This window comes from Pelobates fuscus, chromosome 9 (genome assembly GCF_036172605.1).
Source record: "Pelobates fuscus isolate aPelFus1 chromosome 9, aPelFus1.pri, whole genome shotgun sequence".
Classification (NCBI taxonomy): Eukaryota; Metazoa; Chordata; class Amphibia; order Anura; family Pelobatidae; genus Pelobates; species Pelobates fuscus.
This window is the reverse complement of record NC_086325.1, coordinates 151,436,103-151,458,165: the sequence shown is the minus strand read 5'-3', so window position 1 is coordinate 151,458,165 and position 22,063 is coordinate 151,436,103. Positions and strand designations below refer to the sequence as shown.

The window sequence follows — 22,063 nt, the reverse complement described above, 5'->3', positions numbered from 1 at the left end:
ACACACAATGACACAGACACACAGATACACCATGACACAGACACACAATGACACAGACACACACAATGACACAGACACACACACACCATGACACAGACACACACACCATGACACAGACACACACACCATGACACAGACACACACACAATGACACAGACACACACCGTGACACAGACACACACACACACACCATGACACACACAGACACACACAGACACACAATGACACAGACACACAATGACACAGACACACACACAATGACACAGACACACACACAATGACACAGACACACACATAATGACACAGACACACACATAATGACACACGCACACACACACCATGACACAGACACACAATGACACAGACACACACATAATGACACACGCACACACATAATGACACAGACACACACATAAGGACACACGCACACAATGACACAGACACACACATAATGACACACACACACACACAATGACACAGACACACACATAATGACACACACACACTGACACAGACACACACACAAATTGACACAGACACACACAATGACACAGACACACACACAATGACACAGACACACACAAACACAGACAAACACACAATGACACAGACACACACACACACACCATGACACAGACACACACACACATACACTCACACTGACACTGACAGAATTACATATTTTACCTGTTGATGACCGGCTGGGTGGGCCAGTGGACGCAGGGGGAGGTCTTCTGCTGGCTGCTGGCTGGGGGTGGTCTGCTGGCCGGCGGCCGCTGGCTGGGGAGGTCTGCTGGCCGGGGGCCGCTGGCTGGGGAGGTCTGCTGGCCGGCGGCCGCTGGCTGGGGAGGTCTGCTGGCGGCCGCAGGGGGAGCAGGCTCTTCTGTCTCTGCTCCCCCGCCCTCGCGCGCTAGCAAGAGACCGGCGCCGGAATATGACATCATATTCCAGCCCCGGTCTCATTAAGCTGCGCGCGAGGGCGGGGGAGCAGAGACAGAAGAGCCTGCTCCCCCTGCGGCCGCCAGCAGACCTCCCCAGCCAGCGGCCGCCGGCCAGCAGACCTCCCCAGCCAGCGGCCGCCGGCCAGCAGACCTCCCCAGCCAGTGGCCACCGGCCAGCAGACCTCCCCAGCCAGCGGCCGCCGGCCAGCAGACCTCCCCAGTCAGCGGCCGTCTGCCCGGCCCCAGGTGCCGGCGGCCCACCGGGAAATTTCCCGGTATCCTGGTGGGCCAGTCCGGCCCTGGGGTGCAGTGTCCCATGCCCCTTAACCTTGCACTTCTAATTAGTGCCATTTTTGATAAGTTGCAATACTTACCTTGCAGTGTTAACTCCTCCTCTAGAGGCTGTAAAGAGTCATCTAAGGTTTACACTTCCTTTGTTGCAAATTCTGTTTAGTTTAGAATTTCTTATCCCCTGCTCTGTAAATAGCTTGCTAGACCCTGCAGAAGCCTCCTGTATGCAAGTAAGGTTCAATTTAGAGCAGGAGATAAAAACTTATAAAGTAAGTTAACATCTGATTGAAAATGAAACCATTTTTTTTCATGCAGGCTGTGTCAGTCACAGCCAAGTGAGGCGTGACTAGGGCTGCATAAACAGAAACAAAAGTGATTTAACTCCTCAATGGCAGAGAATTGGACAGTGAGACCTCAGAGGCATAATCTACCCTTAAAAACTGCTTAATTAAGATAAAGTAGTTTTGGCGACTATAGTGTCCCTTTAAGGACTTAAGCGTTAATAAATATTGAATAAATACGGAATAAGTATTGAAACTAAGAATGTTGGGCTTTTTACTGGAAGCGTTGTTTAGTGCACCTGCCCTATTAGGCAAAATAAAAAAAAACTGTAGGAAACCTTCTGCCATTTGCAGTTCCATTTAGTTGAGCAAGTGTTTGTCATTCAGTGTTTTTAACAAGAGCTGACACTTAGCTAGTTATTCATTCATAATAAAGAAGACGCAGTCAGGGATTGCATGAGCTATCTCAGTTACTTCCTGATTGTGGTGAACAGCAGAAATGACATATCAGATGCCAGACAAAAAATGCATAACATGGACATGAGAGGTGAGTATTTTTTTTAATTTTATGCATTTAGTTTTTGCTATGCACTATATATCTTATCTATCTATCTTATAACCTATCTATTGTACAGCGCTACGGAGTCTGATGGCGCTATATAAATAATAAATGAATAATAATAATAATAATAATAATAATAATAATAATCTATGTCTATCAGATTGCAGTTGGGGAAGCAATAGAGTGGAAACTGTGAGCGTGCATGCAAAGAAATTGATACAAAAGGTACTTTGAGATGTGTGATATCCTGCAGAAGCCAGAAACAAAACACACACACACACACACACAATCTAGTCTTTGTTTTGATGATGAAATTGGCAGATTTGATGGGCTGATTAGCTTTTATCTGTCATCTATTTTTCTGTATTTGCAGATGGTATATTTGCAATCTGTTCTTATCAATGTATCCAAATAGTTGTGAGTATTTTTTCCTAACCATAAAGCCTGTCATCAGGCAAACCAGCTTGGCTTAAACCAAAGTTATGAAGATTTCTGTTTAGTTTTGTTTTACATTTTTAGTGAAATACACACAGGTGACGTGTGACAGAAACAAAACGAGTTTATGCTTAATTTTTAAAGTGGGTGCTCTGTACACAGAGCTGCCATCTGCTGCCCACAAATGCTGGAAACTTTGGAAGGGCCTCTGCTGCCTACTTATACATGCGCAACAAGACCTGTTTGGCTTTTAAATCCCAGGGAGATGGCTTGATTTCATCAGGCAGGGCCACCAAGAGGGCACAGCCAGTGCTCTGTTACGGTGCCAGTGGATCTCTTCTAACCGGACCTCATTGCGATACTGAACCTGACACCTTAATTGGATGGTGCTATTTATCCTATTCTCATTCTGTGCAGCAGTGCTAAGAGGAAGCGGTATCCTTTTCAGGCTGCATAAACAAAAATTATTTAACTCCCAAATGGCAGAGACTTGAACGTTGAGACTGCAGGGGCATGATCGATACACCAAAACCACTTCATTAAGCTAAAGTGTAGAAAAAAGTGAACCTCTGTTTTTTTTTTGTTTTTTTTTATGAATTCTTTATTTTATTGAGGCATGTGATTATGGTGGTACAGAAAAAAGAGAGGGAGACTTGCAAGAGTTGTACAGATTAGGGTCACTATAACAGATTACAGAAATCTCCTAGGATTATCAACCTCATTTTATATTGTATTAACAAGCTTAGACCATAGGTGAATAACAGGTGTAGTATTTGCTAAACAATGCGCATTTCCTGATAATAGTATTTTCTGTTTCTAGCTTAGTTGAGTAGGTTTTTGCTGTAAGTCTTTGAACACAGGCTAAACAAACGGAAAGGGATTAGCGAACATGCTCACTATTAACGTGGAGCTAGAAATTAGTATGGTTTAAGTATGTGGGATTACAGGCTATGCAAGATAACATCAGTTACAGCTTTCTATATACTGAGTAGATTTAACCACCAGAGGACAGTGGAGAGCCGGGCTTGTCAAGTTGGGTACATATATAAGCTTAGTCATGTTAAGTGCTTTCTGTGGGGGCTGCATAGGTAAAATCCACTGTAGTGAATTCAATGTGATGTTAAGAATAGTGCACTAAAATAAAGATTACACAGTGATATGTTGTAACTTTAGGTGTATGTGGTTGGCAGTCGCTTGGTCATTCCTGCAGCTGTGCCTGGTCGGCTGGCTTTCTGATTGTGATGAAGTTCCTTGTTTCATGCTGTGAAATGCTTGGGTACCTGCCGGCCAGGAGTGTGTTCGCTGTTACCAGCCTTGGGTTGGGAGTAGCGCTTGTGCCCCGTGTCCATCGCTTCGCTATGTCTAGGCAAGGTCAGAGTCCAAATATAGTCCCCACAGACCCGCCGGTGGCAGTGGGAGGTGTTGTTTCGGATGCTGTGATTCTGCTCTTGGAAACGAGCTAAGCCGGCGTGGTAAGTAAGTACCTTGTAGGGTTATCCGATATACTCTGTTGCCAGCGGGCCGCGTTCAGTACACTGTGTGATTGTCAGCATCAGTTCCCAGACGGCGCCCAGCCGTTGCTCCGATGTTGTGGCTTGTAGTAGGCGCGGCGGCCATCTTGTGTCATGCGGTTTCAGGTTAGATTTTTCCCCCTGTTCAATTGTCATGGGTGGTGGTGATCTCCACCTCCCCGGTGGGGTCCGGGATAACCCCCCGGCCCACAGGGGGGGAGAACGGGGCCCTCTGCAGGCAAGCGAGAGGTCCCGCCGGACCAAGCGCAGGGGATCGGCCGCTTCTCCCACCAGGGCCTCACGGTAGGCCGCAATCCCACCCGCCTCTCAGTCCGCGTCGCCGCAGGACGGGAGCCACCAGCCGCCCCGAGGGTTCTTGCTTAGGTCCCCTTGCCTTCTTATTAGTGCTGAAGGTTTTTCAGGCGAGATGGGGTTGTTTTGGGCTGATTTTCGGGGATTCCTCGGGGAGCCGAGGTGCCCCGCGTCCATCCAGTTCGGCGGTCAGGCCCCGCCCCCCAACCTCTGTTTTTAATCTTTCAAGATTCTTTTCTTTCAGGAAATGTTCAGGAGGATTGGAGGAAGGCAGATGTGGTTCCTATATATTTTAAAAGGGTTCAAAATCCTTGCCTGGAAATTATAGACCTGTGAGCTTAACTTCTGTGGCTGGGAAAGTATTTGAAAGGTTATTAAGGGATAATATTCATGAATTCCTTGAGAAAAACATGGTTATCAGCAAAAATCAGCATGGTTTTATGAAGCACATGTCATGTCAAACTAACTTGATTGCATTCTACGAAGAAGTAAGTAAAAGTATAGATCAGGGTGTTGCAGTGGATGTGATCTATTTTGATTTTGCCCAAGGCATTTGATACAGTTCCACACAATAGATTAGTGTTCAAACTCAAAGAAATCGGTCTAGATGAAAATGCTTGTTCTTGGGTAGAACATTGGTTTAAGGATAGAGTACGAGTGGACACGTTGTCATTAATGGTACATTTTACAGCTGGACAGAGGTGGCAAGTGGTGTCCCTCAGGGTTCTGTTCTGGGACCCCTTCTATTTAACATGTTTATAAATGATCTTGAAAGAAGCATTAAATGTCAGTGTTTGCAGATGACACAAAACTCTGTAAAGTAATACAATGTCCCCCAGTCTATTTAGATAGCCTGGGGGACTGGGCACTCAAATGGCAGATGAAATTGTATGTTGAAAAATGCAAGGTTATGCACTTTGGCGTAAAGAATGCACAAGCATCGTATACCCTTAATGGAAGCAAATTAGGGATAACAACACACAAGAAAGATTTGGGATTTGTTGTAGACAACAAACTATGCAACAATGTGCAATGTCAGTCAGCAGTGGCTAGGGCCAGTAAGGTATTGTCATGCATTAAAAAGGGCATTCATTCCCAGGATGAGAATATAATTTTGCCTCTTTATAAATCACTGGTAAGACCACATATTGAATATGCTGTGCAATTTTGGGCACCCGTTCTAAAGAGGGATATTATGACGCTGGAGAGGGTGCAGAGGCGGGGTACAAGATAAAAGGAATGGAACATATCAGCTATCAAGAAATGTTAAATTTAGTTTAGAAAAACTTTGTCTCAGAGGAGATATGATAACACCACACAATTATATCCAGGGCCAATACAAATCATTGTGTGGAAATCTATTCACAAACTAGACTTTACATAGGACACAAGGTCATGCGTTTAGACTGGAAGAAAGAAGATTTCATTGAAGCTACCTATGACTATGTTTAAAATACCAAAATAATCCACACAAGGATTCGGATCTAAGGGTCAATACACTTACTGTTCTTGAAATTGTACTGCTATCAAACGGTTACAATGTGTAACTGATATTGAAGTGGCTATATTTTGAAGAACAGGCTACTCCTCTACATCATAGGGACAGAAATTTAAACTGTGTCCCACTGATATCGCCATCATTGTGTCACCAAGCACAATCTCTATCAACACTGAAAACAGGAATGCAAGTATCAAAATACCATGCATAAGAACTCTCCTAACAGAACTGAAAAAACACAACTAATAAAATAAGTAAAGTCCCAACCATAGCCACTTAAAAAATCGTAAATAGTCAACTATTTATAGGATAATCAAAATTTACAATTACTCAATAGATGTCACAATTTGAAGATAACTATCCAACGGCAAGAATCGGCTTAACCCCATTCCTATCCCCTTGGGTGGGTAGTGGGTTGCCAGCCAACATGCCATTGTAGTCATATATGTGACTTGGTAAATAAATTGACAATCGCTACTGTCTCTTCAGCATAGGTACTGATATCCCACAGCCTATCCCCCAGGGTGGGCTCAAGGATTTATCAGGCCTATTCAGGGGTCATTGTAGGGAATTATCATGCAGCCTGATATATCAACACGATAACGGGCCCATTGTGTCGGCTAAACAAGGAGTTTTAGAACCAATAGCTCAGTGGTTAGACTTTCTAATGAAAGACACAGCGGCTAACTTAACGACCTGCCTGAAAGATACACCCACTTTTTTACAACAAATCTCAGCTATGGTGTTACCTTCTGAACCAATTATGCTACTGACCTGTGATGTCAAAAGCTTATACACGGTTATTCCCCATATTGAAGGCATAGCAGCAGCAGAACAGTTATTAGCCGAGTCACCATACTATCACGGCCCACCTATTGAGTATACAATGGAATTACTTGAAGCAGTATTAACCTGTAACTATTTTCGATTTGAGAAAAGCTGGTACTGCCAGGTTGCAGGTACTTCAATGGGAGCAGCCATGGCTCTAATGTACGCAAACTGTTTTATGTATAAATTTGAGATGGAACATATTTTGGAACCATTTAAAACCAAGATCCTTATGTATGCGAGGTTCATTGATGACCTGTTTCTAATTATAAAGGGGGAATTTGACACTGCCTCTGATATGGTAGCTTCAATAAACATGGCAAGCCCCAACATTGAGCTTACAATGACGGCTAGTCCTACAACTGTTGACTTTCTGGATGTGAGGGTGAGCATTGAGAACAGGAAATTAACATATACTTTGTTCACCAAACCCACTGACCGCAACACACTCCTACATGCCATGAGCTTCTTATCCAAACCCATTAAAAGCGTCTCTGCCTTATTCTCAATTTTTGAGAGTTTATAGGAACAACTCGGTCCCGGTTAAAGCTCAAGAACAAATAGACATCATGTGGAATAAGTTCTTGGAACGTGGGTATAAGAAAGCAACTTTGAGAAGTGCCCTACAAAGGTGCCATCATGCTAAAGCCACACCTGATAATAAAAATCAACGCCTGGTCTTCCCAACTATTTATAATACGGCTTCCACAGCTTTAAGAGGGTCCATCAATGCGAATTGGAGCATACTCAGCAACGACACTTCTCTCCCCAGTGAGTTTTCTGTTCCACTGATGATGAGTTACAGGAGGAACAAATGCCTGAGGGATTTCTTAGTTAAAACTGATCCCAGCCACTGCTATGAAACTGAATCAGCTACTAGTAACTTCGGTTGCTATAGATCAGTGATGGCGAACCTATGGCACGCGTGCCACAGGTGGCACGCCGGGCCCTTTCTGTGGGCACGCGGCCATAGGTTTGCCATCACTGCAGAGTAGGCACCTGCCTGCCCGAAACAGCAGGCGCCTACTCTGCTTCCGGTTCGGGAGGCAGGGGAGGGATCTTTGAAGCAACTCCCCTGTCCTCCCGCGAGCAAGCTGTGTGGAGCGTTGCCGCGCATTACCATGGCAATGCTCCACACAGCATCGCGCGGGAGGACAGGGGAGCTGCTTCAAAGATCCCTCCCCTGCCTCCCCTGCCTCCCGAACCGGAAGCAGCACTTGCCACCACCGGACCACCAGGGATGACTGTGTCCCCCCCCCTCCTTCATTAAAGGTAAGAAGGGGGGGGGGGGGAGAAGATAATAATTTAATATACTTTTTAAAAAATGTTTAACCCCCCCCACACCTTAACCCCCACACACACAGTACCCTTACCCCCCCCACACAGCACCCCTACCCCCCCCACACACAGCACCCCTACCCCCCAGCAGTACCCTTACCCCCGCACACACAGTACCCTTACCCCACACACACAGCACTCCTACCCCCCAGCAATACCCCTACCCCCCACACAGTACCCCTCCCCCCACACACACAGTACCCCTACCCCCCAGCAGTACCCCTACCCCCCACACACAGTACCCCTACCCCCCACATACAGTACCCCTACCCCCCACACACACAGTACCCCTACCCCCCACACAGCACCCCTCCTCTCCCCAGCACCCCTCCCCTCCCCCACACCCAGCACCCCTCCCCTACACCCAGCATCCCTCCCCTACCCCCCCACACAGAGCACCTCTACCCCCCACACAGCACCCCTACCCCCCCACACAGCACCCCTACCTCCCCACACAGCACAGCATCCCTCATACACACACACACACCACTCTTCACACACACAGCACCCCTCACACACACACAGCACCCCCCCACACACACACACAGCACCCCCCCCCACACACACACAGCACCCCTCACACACACACAGCACCCCCCCCACACACACACACAGCACCCCTCACACACACACACACACACAGCACTCCTCCCACACACCCACACAGCACCCCCCCACACACACCACCCCTCACACACAGCACCCCTCACTCGGTCAACTCGGTCCCGGTTAAAGCTCAAGAACAAATAGACATCATGTGGAATAAGTTCTTGGAACGTGGGTATAAGAAAGCAACTTTGAGAAGTGCCCTACAAAGGTGCCATCATGCTAAAGCCACACCTGATAATAAAAATCAACGCCTGGTCTTCCCAACTATTTATAATACGGCTTCCACAGCTTTAAGAGGGTCCATCAATGCGAATTGGAGCATACTCAGCAACGACACTTCTCTCCCCAGTGAGTTTTCTGTTCCACTGATGATGAGTTACAGGAGGAACAAATTCCTGAGGGATTTCTTAGTTAAAACTGATCCCAGCCACTGCTATGAAACTGAATCAGCTACTAGTAACTTCGGTTGCTATAGATCAGTGATGGCGAACCTATGGCACGCGTGCCACAGGTGGCACGCCGGGCCCTTTCTGTGGGCACGCGGCCATAGGTTTGCCATCACTGCAGAGTAGGCACCTGCCTGCCCGAAACAGCAGGCGCCTACTCTGCTTCCGGTTCGGGAGGCAGGGGGAGGCAGGGGAGGGATCTTTGAAGCAACTCCCCTGTCCTCCCGCGAGCAAGCTGTGTGGAGCGTTGCCGCGCATTACCATGGCAATGCTCCACACAGCATCGCGCGGGAGGACAGGGGAGCTGCTTCAAAGATCCCTCCCCTGCCTCCCCTGCCTCCCGAACCAGAAGCAGCACTTGCCACCGCCGGACCACCAGGGATGACTGTGTCCCCCCCCCCTCCTTCATTAAAGGTAAGAAGGGGGGGGGGGGGGAGAAGATAATAATTTAATATACTTTTTTAAAAATGTTTAACCCCCCCACACCTTAACCCCCACACACACAGTACCCTTACCCCCCCCACACAGCACCCCTACCCCCCCCACACACAGCACCCCTACCCCCCAGCAGTACCCTTACCCCCGCACACACAGTACCCTTACCCCACACACACAGCACTCCTACCCCCCAGCAATACCCCTACCCCCCACACAGTACCCCTCCCCCCACACACACAGTACCCCTACCCCCCAGCAGTACCCCTACCCCCCACACACAGTACCCCTACCCCCCACATACAGTACCCCTACCCCCCACACACACAGTACCCCTACCCCCCACACAGCACCCCTCCTCTCCCCAGCACCCCTCCCCTCCCCCACACCCAGCACCCCTCCCCTACACCCAGCATCCCTCCCCTACCCCCCCACACAGAGCACCTCTACCCCCCACACAGCACCCCTACCCCCCCCACACAGCACCCCTACCTCCCCACACAGCACAGCATCCCTCATACACACACACACACCACTCTTCACACACACACAGCACCCCTCACACACACACACAGCACCCCCCCCCCACACACACACACAGCACCCCTCACACACACACACAGCACCCCCCCACACACACACACAGCACCCCTCACACACACACACACACACAGCACTCCTCCCACACACCCACACAGCACCCCCCCACACACACCACCCCTCACACACAGCACCCCTCACACACACACACAGCACAACACCCCTCACACACACACAGCACCCCTCACACACAGCAACCCTCACACACACACACACACACAGCACCCCTCACACAAACACATACACTACACCCCTCAATGCAGTATGTGTGTGTATTCAGCAGTCTGTGTGTGTGCGTGTATTCAGCAGTCTGTGTGTGTGCGTGTATTCAGCAGTCTGTGTGTGTGCATGTATTCAGCAGTCTGTGTGTGTGTGTGTGTGTGTGTATTCAGCAGACTGTGTGTGTATGTATTCAGCAGTGTGTGTGTGTATTCAGCAGTCTCTGTGTGTGTACTCAGCAGACTGTCTGTATGTGTATTCAGCAGAGTGTCTGTATGTGTATTCAGCCGACTGTCTGTATGTGTATTCATCAGTCTCTATATTCAGCAGTCTTGTGTGTGTGTGTGTGTGTGTATTCAGCAGACTGTGTATGTATTCAGCAGTCTGTGTGTGTATGTATTGCATTTGTTGGAGATACTAATAAATACTAATAAATATAAGCTTAATTTTATCTATTTATATCATTATTTAAAATTTGTATCATTGAACTCTCTGTTGTTGTGTTCTTTTAAAACAAAAGTTGTTAATTAGTTCGGACAACAGTACGAGTTGTTTTTTCTATATTCAGGTTTAATTGCCGTGTTGGCACTTTAAGGAAAAAAAATTGGCATGTATTGCGGTTTGGGCACTCTGGCTGAAAAAGGTTCGCCTCACTGCTATAGATGCTTGGGATGTGTCACTTGTGGGCATATGGTTCTCACACCCACATACTGGTAAAGAATATACCATCAAACATCGGCTGTCATGCACTAGTGACTTTGTCGTATATAAGCTGACGTGTCCCTGCGGCCTGGCATACATAGGCAAAACTGACCTTCCCCCTAAGAGAACGGATTCGTAATCATCGTTCGAGTATCCTTGTGGCATACCGGGATAATGCGTCGGAATTACCAGTGGCTAGACACTTCTTAGAAGCAGGACATTCTCTCCCGTCACTCAAATTGATGGCGATTGATCACATCCCACCACCAAGAAGAGGTGGGGACCGGAAGAAAATGCTGCTACAGAGAGAGATCTAATGGATCAGAACACTTGAAACTACATCACCAAAAGGACTGAATGAAAAATACTCCCTGGCAGTTTTTCTCTGAGATGGGAGGACTAGGACCTAGACATCCCTACAATGACCGCTGAATAGGCCTGATAAATTCTTGAGCCCACCCTGGGGGATAGGCTGTGGGATATCAGTACCTATGATGAAGGGACAGTAGTGATTGTCAAATTATTTACCAAGTCACATATTTGACTACAATGGCATGTTGGCTGGCAACCCACTACCCACCCAGGGGGATAGGAATGGTGTTAAGCCAATTCTTGCCGTTTGATAGTTAAAATGACACAGAGCACTGTAATTGGATGGCTTGAAATCCATCCAATCACAGTGCTCTGTGTCATTTTCCACAGCGTGGGAAAATTCCAAAGAACTTTCCCACGCTGTGTAAAATGACACAGAGCACTGTGATTGGATGGATTTCAAGCCATCCAATCACAGTGCTCTGTGTCATTTTACACAGCGTGGGAAAATTCCAAAGAACTTTCCCACGCTGTGTAAAATGACAAAGAGCACTCTGATTGGCTTAAACCCACCAATCAGAGTGTTCTTAGCCTAATTGCAGGGCGGGGCAAGGCTTTATAAGCCTTCCCCTGCCCTGCGGGACTCAGTCTGCGCGGAGCCCTCCATGGGTGAAGATGGATTTTTTTTTTGCGCTCGGGTTTTTTCTTTTTCATCTGGTTTTTTTTTTTTGCGCTCGGGTTTTTTATTTTATTTTAAGTTCGACGGGTATGATGGTTTTTTATTTGGCCTTTTTTGGGGCTGAAAAATGAAGATTTTAGAAAAAAGAAGACGTCGAATGGTAAGTTTAATTTTACTTTACAGGTTAGCGATTTTATTCCCCCCTCACTATTTTTTAGGGTGAGGGGGGTAGATAGGGGCCTTTTTATTTGGGTGGGGGGCTTGGGGACCCCTAGTCACCTTGATGGAGGGGGAGGGGGGGAATTTACTTAATGCCCCCACCCGCCGCCCAGGGGTGGGGGCGGGGGGAAGACAGTAGGTCCCCCCATTATCATTATGGCTCCCACCTGCCACCCAGGGGTGGGGGCCGGGGGGGGGGACAGTAGGTCCCCCCCCTTATTACTATTATGGCCCCCACCAGCCGCCCAGGGGTGGGGACCGGGGGGGAGGACAGTATGTCCCCCCCTCATTACCATTTTGGCCCCCACCCGCCGCCCAGGGGTGGGGGCCAGGGGGGGAGGACAGTAGGTCCCCCCCCTCATTACCATTATGGCCCCCACCTGCTGTCCAGGGGTGGGGGCCGGGGGGGGAGGACAGTAGGTCCCCCCCTCATTACCATTATGGACCCCACCCGCCGCCTAGGGTTGGGGGCCAGGGGGGAGGACAGTAGCCCCCCCCTTATTACCATTATGGCCCCCACCCGCCGCCCAGGGATGGGGGCCGGGTGGGAGGACAGTTTGTCCCCCCCCTTATTACCATTATGGCCCCCAACCGCCGACCAGGGGTGGGGGCCGGGGGGGAGGACAGTAGGTCCCCCCTCATTAACATTATGGCCCCCACACGCCGCGCAGGGGTGGAGGCCGGATAGTAGGGATTTTTTTTAATAGTGAGCAGTCACAGGCATGCCCCTACTCGTGGTATAGCGAGTAGGGGCATTGGGGAGATTTTAATGTCCCTTATGCTATTATGGGGGTCATATTGACCCCCATAGAGTGAGGGGGGGGCCTGGGGGGCTTATGAAGTGGTGGGGAGCACTGCTCCCTGCTGCTTCTGTCTTTACATATTACAAGGAGGGAGCTGCACGCCGGTAGCTCCCTCCTTGTAATAAACCGAACAAACAAATGAACACTGATATTCGGTGTTTGTTTGTTCGTTTAATTTTTTCTATTTATTCAGTCAGGCAATTCTCTGTTTTATAAGGTGCAGAATATACCAAAACCTGCACTCTTGTAATACCGGAGGTCCATCCGTTAGCCGTACCATCTCCAGGAGTGTGTGTAACTAAGTGGGAGTCTCCCCCTGTTATACCTCTGTGAGTATTTCTCGCGTGTGTTACAGTGGTCCGGATCCATTAGTCCATTACAGGAGATAGAATAGAGGGATCCAGACCAAATATGTATATCTTGCATGACCAGGCAGTCCTCTATAACGGAATCAGTAGCATGGATGTCATATCTAATTGAATGCAGGAGGGACGCCCCTCTACGTAGTCATCAATGTCTTGCTCAGGTACAAGCCTGTGTGATGAACAAATGGCCGGCACTGTAGAGTGTCGAGTGTATGAGAGAGCCACGCTCTCTACTAATGTGATTGCATACCGTGATAGCGTCCGGCTGCTAGCCTGAGCGGGCCGCACCCGTTAATAACCAACAGCAGATTCTACATCCGTGACCGGTTATCTCTATGAGAATGTGTCCTCCAACATGTCCACTGTATCCAGCTGAGGTCGAGGGAGGGGCTGCGCCCTCTAAAAACAAATCAGCATCCGGTTCTGTATATGAGAGGGGTTCGCCCTCTGTTCCTGAAAATAAATTATACTCGGATCGAGGTGAAGGAGGGCCGCACCCTCCTGTGATCCAAACTAGAGTCCATAGAGACTCAGGGCGACCCTTCAGGGCACACCAATTATAAATGTCAGCATAAGGCTGAGGGCAATCTTCGGAAACAACGATGGAAAACTATCAACTGACTGTCCGGATCCCGTGCGCGTGCGCGTGGTCCTGGAAGACCGTTGGTAGTCTGAGGAAAGCTGGAGACGTTCTCCGCAATCCACGAGTGCCCGGGAGGTCGGAGGAGGTCAAGTCAGGCCTCTCGATGACCTGAACGAAAGGAAAAAGAAGTCATGAAAAAACAAAAAAGCAACAAAACGTAGATAAGAGTAAATACGCCCATTCTATCTCAGATAGAAGGCAAATAGCAAGTAGATGCAGGTCGTAGGCTCAAATGTAAAAAAACTTTTTTATTATAAAACACTTACATAAAATATAAATAAAAAAGTTCCCATAAAATTATGGTGTAAAGAAGAGTCCTCTTCCGAAAGAGGAAGAGGACTCATCTTTACACCATAATTTTATGGGAACTTTTTTATTTATATTTGATGTAAGTGTTTTATAATAAAAAGTTTTTTTACATTTGAGCCTACGACCTGCATCTACTTTCCTGCCATAAAGAAGAGCAGTGCCCTCTTAAAGGCACACTATCTATCACACTGAGAGCCCAGTTTGGATTGGCTCTCTTAAAGGTGAGCAAGCATTTGTATCTGTTCTGGTACCATTCTGGGTTGAGGATAACACACTAGGACTTTGGTCCATTGTCCCCTTTTTTCTCCCTTTCTTTGAGGATTGCTATTAAACCACCGAAGAAGCTTGGTGTTTGCTTTAAAACACCCCTGCGCTTATGATTTGAGCCTATCGTTTTCAGGCTCTGTACCATGTGAGTGTGTTACAACAAAATTCCTCTCTTTATGTACCTCAAGTTCATACATACTACACTATTGTCTCCATTATATTTTCTCTCCAGATTCCCTCATATTTCATATCCCTTTTCAAAAGGGTGAGTTTATTCATTTTATTAGCGCTCCACTGGGTCTTGTTTGTTGTGACCTTCCTACTTTCATTACCCCACTATTCTGCATGTTATTGTGTTAAGGTTGGAGGTACCTTCACGTGTGTTGAGCTGCTTAGTGGAACCAGGTTCTTCACCAAATTACAAATTTGAGCGCCTAAAAAAGCACGGTTTATTTTGTTATCACTTTACAAGGGGTATCGAATGAGTAATGGGGACCTCTGAGTGTGGGTAGAGGTCCCTAAAAAATTGTAGACCCTCAGAGCATCCGTGCCATAGGACCCCTAGACACCAACCCTTTTAGACAGCGTAATGACGTGTGGAAAACCTGAACCGGGACTGGCAGTCCCTAAATGCCCAGCAGGCAAAATAGTGGTATTCCAGCTGTAACGAATACAGGCTGAACCTGGTCCAGTGATTATAGAGTCCATAAATCACGACATACAGCGTGATTAATTTATGACTGAATGGCATGCACATGAAGCTGCAGACCTGTTTGAGATTTCTTCATCAATATATCTCATCAGTGTGCCATCTGAATAGAATTAGAGTCAGCATAGACTGGTCTCTCATATCAATTTGAGCCAGGGCCAGGTCTGCTTAGCTTTATATATTCACCCAGGATAGTGAGTATCTTACTAGAGTAGTCTGGTCTCTGACTCCATGGATGGACCAGGTACATAAATACTGAATCATAGTGATTGGTAGTTAACCATAATCATGCAATATAAAAAACTTCAGGTGTCCTTTGCATCATATAAGATCCAACAAAAGAATATCAGCACACTAGATCCACGTGTTTCTCCAGCCAGCATGTAATTACAAACAGATTGATCTCTTGCTGTACTGATTTGAACTCACGGATGAAAAACCCCAGTGCAGGTCTGTAACCACTGAGCTACCATACAACATATGCTTATTCTATATCTAATAGGAGGTAGATACTGAGAGGAGAGTAGTGAAAAACCTTATCATGGAAGAAAACAATGGATACTGACATAGTCCAAAAAGTCACATCATAGAAAGCATAAAAATACCATGCAGAAAATATGCAAAGCGTGAATTCAAGAGACAAGTCTGGAATAATCCCCTGCAAATTATCAAAGAGGAACTGACATATGTAAGAAATCCAGATACTCACATATTATCCCTTGCATATTATCAAAGAGGAACTGAAATATGCAAGAAATCCAGATACTCACATATTATCCCTTGCATATTATCAAAGAGGAACTGAAATATGCAAGAAATCCAGATACTCACATATTATCCCTTGCATATTATCAAAGAGGAACTGAAATATGCAAGAAATCCAGATACTCACAAGAATAGTGAGCTACCTGACTTCTGGCTCTGTATGCACCCTGGTACAGAGCCAGACCCCAGTGGGGAAGAAAACTCGGTGTCCGACCACTGTGGGAGGAGGAGGCGGCGCGATTAGCAGGCGCACCCTCCTCTAGCTGGTTGGATGCATGCGGATCCAGGGGGGAGCCGCACGGCGAGGTGGCCACGTGCGTGAGCGATCTGGGCCGCCGGGTACTTGCGCGAGATACCACGGGCGCCGGCAGGCTCACCCTGGAGCACGGGGAATCAGAGGAGTTAGCCAAAAGGCTAGTCTCCTGAAACCCCAGCTAAGCGCCCATAGTCCGCAGGGAGGATAAACCGTGGGGCGTAGAGAGTGGGGTAGGGGGGGAGGGAGAAAAACAAAGGAGCAAACTGCAGAAATCCCTGGTAAACCCCCCATACAAACCACCACAATAAGAGGGCGCTATCCCAGAGAAACAGGGGAAACCCAAAGAACAGTAAAAAGGCAGTAACCCCAAACCACATAATATGAAAAAAACATAATATCTATATATATAAATAACATAAAATAAATAGATATAGAAAGAAAAGTAAAAATAAATATAATATACAAGACGTGTATATAAAAAATATAAATAAATAATATGAAAAATAAAATAGAGAAAAAAGTATATATCTATAAAAATAATATATAATATGAAACTAGAATAACAAATATAAATCATAAATAAGACAAAGAAAATCCCAAAGCCACCCACTATAAGCAGGAGGCAGTGGTACTCTGACCTGTACTGTCTGCGGAGCAGCAAAGAAAGAGGAAATGATGCATGGGAAGGGGAGTTTTATAGTACCTAACTTTTTTCAGATTGGTTGTTTTTCTGTGCTGCTGTGGAGTTCTAGTAAAGAGAGACTTAAGCAAATACGAAGCCTCCTGTCATGTTATAAAATTAGTCTAATTGTAAAATAATATTTGTCCTCCCACTTAACGCCATGCAGGTTCTGGAGTGATTGATGGATTGGCAGTAGTTTAAATGTTTTACTTAACCATGCTGCTTTGCCGTAGTTAATGATAGCTTGTATGGCATCGTCTATTCTTGCATATTGTAATGAGAAATCCTCGGACGGTATTAGTGCATTTAAACTAGGTGTAGTAGAAGAGTGAGGTGCTGAAAAATCGATGAGGAGTCTTTTTTTATTATTAAATGTCCCTTTTGCTATGCCTAGAGGGTTCATTCTCCAGGAGGTGAAAGGTGGGGTAGTGAAAGGCCCTCTCATGAAACCATTCTCGATCTCTTTATTGAGGTGTTCTTGCAAACTACTTGGGTCAGTGAGTGCAGACTGTAAGTTGGGGCATTCCAAAATTAGTGAAAACAGAGGTGAGAAATTCTACCAGATCTGAAGAAGGGTACTCAGTCAGGTAACGTTGCAAATTAGCTACGTTTATTGGTGTAGAAGATCTTTTTGGGCACATTGTTTTAGAATGTGCTCTGAAACAAAGTGAGCACACATGAAGGAGTCTGCAAGCACTGTAACTACATCCGCCAGCATTGAAGTTGTTACAGACTTGGAGCTTCCCCAGAAAAATTATAGGCCTGCCTAGTTTATCTCTCAATTCTCTTTGGGCTACGTTGGGTTGAAATTCTGGTTTAGCATTTCTACTGGAAGGTATTGCCACGTTACTGGGACAGAAGTTGACCGTATGAGCTGCTGAGGAACATTTAGCACATGATGGTGTTTTAAGACCTGCAAAGTGTCTACAAAATAATTCTGTGTCTAACTGGTCCCAGTCGGTAGGCGTATTGTATTGGGCTAGTGATGCAGCAGATCTAGAAGCGAAGGACTTGTGGTAGTCATAGAAGGCGTAGCCTCCGTATTTATACGCTAGGTTTATCAGTTTGTGTAAGTATAATTCAAGTTCTTCTCTACGGTGGGGAAAAGCAGAACAAATAACGTCCCTATACAGGCCGAATGCCAGGACAAATTCAGGAATTTTTAATTTCCTGTTAAGTCTAGGGTCTCTAGACTTCATTACTACAAACAAGTCGTCAAACGTGTAAGATCTGTTCTCAATTTCGTCTTGTGATGCTTTGAGCAGTGAGGCCAGATTAATGTGTTTCCCTTCTATAATGTCCCTTTTAATGTTTTGTGGAATGAGGTGTACCGGGTTAATGATATTGGTACTTTTTGCGGGTAGAGGGTTAGCCTTACCTCCTAAATTAGGCTCTGGCTGGGCTATGGGTATTTGAGCCTCCGGAATGGTTGGTCGGTTATTGAACTCCAAATTATCCAACAGGTTATTTATAGTGGCTACGGAAGTCACTAGGGAGGCCATCATGTTCTGAAGTTCTGATAAACTATCTTGGATGTTATATTTGGAACTAGGGCCAGGTCTTTCATTATCATTGTGTGTATTTAATAGGCAAAAAAGTTCCTTTCCTGGCTGTGGCAGGGAAGGAATGTTTTTCTTTCTGAGTTCGGCTGTAATTTTAGGTATTGTCCAGGATCTGTAGCTGGATGCTGGGCTGGCCAGTACGGTTTGCCTTGTCTGGAAACTTGTTCTGGTCGGGTTGCTGGCCACCGACAGGTCGTCTCCTTGTATTGAAGCGTTAGACAGGCTATGGGTGTGAGGCAGATGACACAATTAATATGATATCCAGATGGATATGAAGCAACCCAGCTCCCTAGTTTAATGCCCGAAGGCGAAATTATATTATAATAACTAAGATGACGGATGACGCCCTTATTGCTTGCCAAGTTGCTTTGAGGCTCTACCTATGATTTGGCTCATGGGGCTCTTGTGCCACAGAGGTAGGCAGCGGGGTGTTAGCCTCTTGGTGATACTTACAAGATTTTATATTGATTGGCTGTGACAAGTGAGGCCCTAACTATAACGAGATGCAAGGCAATAACCAGCGTTAGGCTGATTGGGCTCATTCCTCCGATCGTGGGGATGGGAGTTGGCCTTGTGGGACCACTTAACTAAGGCGAAGAGGCCTATTAGAAATGATAGCTGATTGGCGAAGGGTTTTATTCTAAAGTAACAACCTATCTTGTTTTTTTTTTGTTTTTTACACATACCTGCTATTGGGTCAGTAGGACGTATTTAGTAAAAATGACGCACACACTAAAACAAGTCATAATGAATGAGTTCTAACCTAAACCCCCCGAAGTATGTGTTGAAAATTGACAAGAACAATTACTGGGAAAGATACTAAGCACTAACAGATTTATCTGGGTAGAATTGGCTAAACTTGACCTTGTCCTCTGAAGCGTGGTTGCTTGAACTATTGTTTGAGGGAAACCATAACTCATTTTATTAACCTCTTAAGGACACAGCTTCAAAAGCTTGTCTTACCCTTAAGGACACAAGCCATTTTAACACTTTTTGCTGTTTGTGTTCAAACACAATTTGCATCTCTGTCATTTATTGCAACAACACATATTATATACCGTTTTTAAGAGGGCAAACATGGCTTTGATTTTATGTCACATATACATAGATAAATTCTCATTAATGACAAAAAGAAATGCCACAAAATGAAAGAAAAATAAAATTCTCAGTTTTGGCAATAATAGCGTGTGCATAATATGTCCAGTTCAGAAAAAGTAATTCAGAATAAATTCATTTATGTGTCTTGATATAAATATATAGTTTTAAAATATTTAAATTAATTAACAAAATAAATTTAACCCCTGAGGGTTAAAAATTTTTTTAATTAACCCTCAGGGGTTAAAAAAAAAAATCAGATGACAGTAAAATGTAATCCCTGCCAATTGATCACTGTAGTCAGTGATCGTTTATTATTATTATTATTATTATTATTATATTATTTATAGAGCGCCGTCAAATTCCGCAGCGCTTTACAATGGGTGGACGAACAGACATGTAGTTGTAACCAGACAAGTTGGACACACAGGAACAGAGGGGTTGAGGGCTCTGCTCAATGAGCTTACATGCTAGAGGGAGTGGGGTAAAATGACACAAAAGGTAAGGATAGTATTAGACTAGTGACAGTTGCAGAAGAGGAATCAGTCTGGAGCTATTAACAGTTTAATTGATACGCTTTTATGAATAAGTGGGTTTTTAATGATTTTTTGAAGGAGTGGAGACTGGGTAAGCATCTAACGGAGGAGGGAAGCGAGTTCCACAGGAACGGTGCAGCCCTCGAGAAATCTTGAAGGCGAGCATCAGAGGTGGGAGTACGGACAGAAGATAGACGTAAGTCTTCAGCAGATCGTAAGGGCCTGGACGGGACATACTTGTGTATAAGGGAGGATAGATAGGTGGGAGCAGCATTATGTAGACATTTGAAAGCAAGAACCAGAATTTTAAATTGAGCTCTATATTTTATAGGAAACCAATGTAGGGACTGACAGAAGGGGAGGTGGCAGACAGGAAGATGAGCCTCGCCGCCACATTCATTATGGACTGTAACGGCGCAAGTTGGGAGCACGTAAGACCACTGAGAAGCAGATTACAGTATCGTTTGACAGTGAAGGGGTTAATTTTATTAAAGTAGGGAAAAGGGGGGGTGGGATTTAACTTTATTTTATTTTTTTTACACAGGATGAAGAGGATCACTACTGATCTGTCTCCCTGCACTTCACACTAACCACGGAAGAGCAGGGAGGAGGATCGTGAGTCCCTGCAGCACATGTGCTCGCTCTGACACCCTGTCAGAGCGGTCACTGCTGCTGGGGCAGCACGATCGGGTCCCTGCAGGCAGACCGGGTGAGCGTTAACCCTGCGATCACCGCGATCTGGCGTTAACGTTAGTAATTGAAATGAAAATTTTCTGTCTTCGGTCAGGAAGGGGTTAATTGTCCTGGTATGCCAGAAACATGACAAAAATAAGAGATAGGGGTAGAGAGATATTAACTTGAGGCCTACCTCTTTAAATAATTGCAGCGTTGGTTTAACCCCTTAAGGACCAAACTTCTGGAATAAAATGGAATCATGACATGTCACACACGTCATGTGTCCTTAAGGGGTTAAAGACAGGACTGCTGCAAGCAATATTTGTAATTGTAGTATCTTAAAAAAAAAGGAGGAAAAATAAAACCGACATGTAATTAACTAACTTAACTATATTACTTGCTGAACCAGCGTTTGACTGAACAATAACTAAGTAAACAGAAATGTTTTGCATTAGGGAAATTGATAGTAGAGTATAAGCCATGGATGCACAGTAATCAAGTGACCACCTTCGTGTCTGACATAAGTGAATCAGATGCCATAACAGACTAGCTGGCTGACAGTAGAAAGGTAACACTTAGATGGTAATAACTCTAGCAGAATATTAATATATCAAATTTACCTTATTAGTTCAAACAGGAATTGTTTATACAGTAATATGCAAGAGACACAAGATTCAAGTTTTAAGGGAATGAACCTAAAGGATTTAACCGAACAGAGCTTTGAATGATGGTTAGTAAACGATTATATGCACGAATGTAATAGCCTTATATTATGTAAAATAGTACATGAGAGCGGTTCGTCTGATTCTATGCGAACGAAAATTGTAAGCGTAAAATGCAGACATAAATTGACCGACCAGGGAAACAGACAAACTATAAACGAAATGCAGCAAGTAGTATTTTAAACGAATGATTTTTTCACATGAAAGTTTAAATGAATGAACGTGACTAAAGAATTGATATTAGGTGCGTTTGTGTAATAAAACGACTTACAGATAGCCGTTCGTATGCTGGCTGTGTTCGTTTCCTTTCTCTATACTCACGAAACTTAGCAGGGGAGAAAAGTTTGAACGAACTGCCGGCGGGTGGGAAAATTATGTCATGGTCCTGTGAACCGTAAGTAAACAGAGAACTTCCGAAATCGTCGACGACAGGTAAGCAGGGGCTACTGGGTTTAA

The 22,063-nt window shown here is 45.6% G+C and overlaps 1 long non-coding RNA gene across 1 annotated transcript in view; it reads left to right on the top strand.

Annotated features, from left to right (window-relative positions):
- LOC134572522 (uncharacterized) overlaps nt 1–22,063 on the top strand; it is a 40,036-nt gene that overhangs the window by 2,664 nt on the left and 15,309 nt on the right. The gene's annotated exons all lie outside the window — the stretch shown is intronic.